The sequence below is a fragment of the Tupaia chinensis genome, unplaced genomic scaffold, assembly GCF_000334495.1.
Source record: "Tupaia chinensis unplaced genomic scaffold, TupChi_1.0 Scaffold000635_2, whole genome shotgun sequence".
Lineage (NCBI taxonomy): Eukaryota > Metazoa > Chordata > Mammalia > Scandentia > Tupaiidae > Tupaia > Tupaia belangeri.
Genome location: NW_006160156.1, coordinates 49,911 through 50,558, shown reverse-complemented (window position 1 = coordinate 50,558; position 648 = coordinate 49,911).

The window sequence follows — 648 nt, the reverse complement described above, 5'->3', positions numbered from 1 at the left end:
CAATAAACATTGATGTGCAAGCACTTTTCCAATGAAGAATTCTTCTGTCCTTTGAGTAGATGCCAAGGAATGGGATTGCTGAATCATATGGTAGTTCTATTTGTAGACTTTTGAGGAATCTCCAAATTGTTCTCCACAGTGGTTGGGCTAATTTACATTCCCACCAGCAGTGTAAGAGTTCCCCTCTCACCACACCGCTGCCAACACTTATCTTTTCTTTTTTTTTTTTAATCTTAGACATTCTGACTGGGGTTAGGTGATATCTCATTGTTGTTTTGGTCTGCATTTCCTTTACAATGAGGGATGTTGAGCAATTTTTCATATGCTGTTCGTATGACATCTTTAGAGAGGTTTTTTTCAAATCCTTCTCCCATCTTTTAATAGGGTTGATCATCTTTTTTCCAACTAGCTTCTTTAGTTCCTTGTGTATTCTGGTTATCAGTCCCTTATCTGATGCAGAATTTACAAAAATATTTTCCCATTCTGAGGGCTGTCGATTCACACTACTTACTGTGTCTTTTGCCATGCAGAAACTTCTTAGTCTGATGTAATCCCACTTGTCTATTTTGGGGATTATCGACTGTGCTTTGGGGATTTTATGTAAGAAGTCTTCCCCTACCCCAATGTCTACCAGAGTTTCCCCAGTGT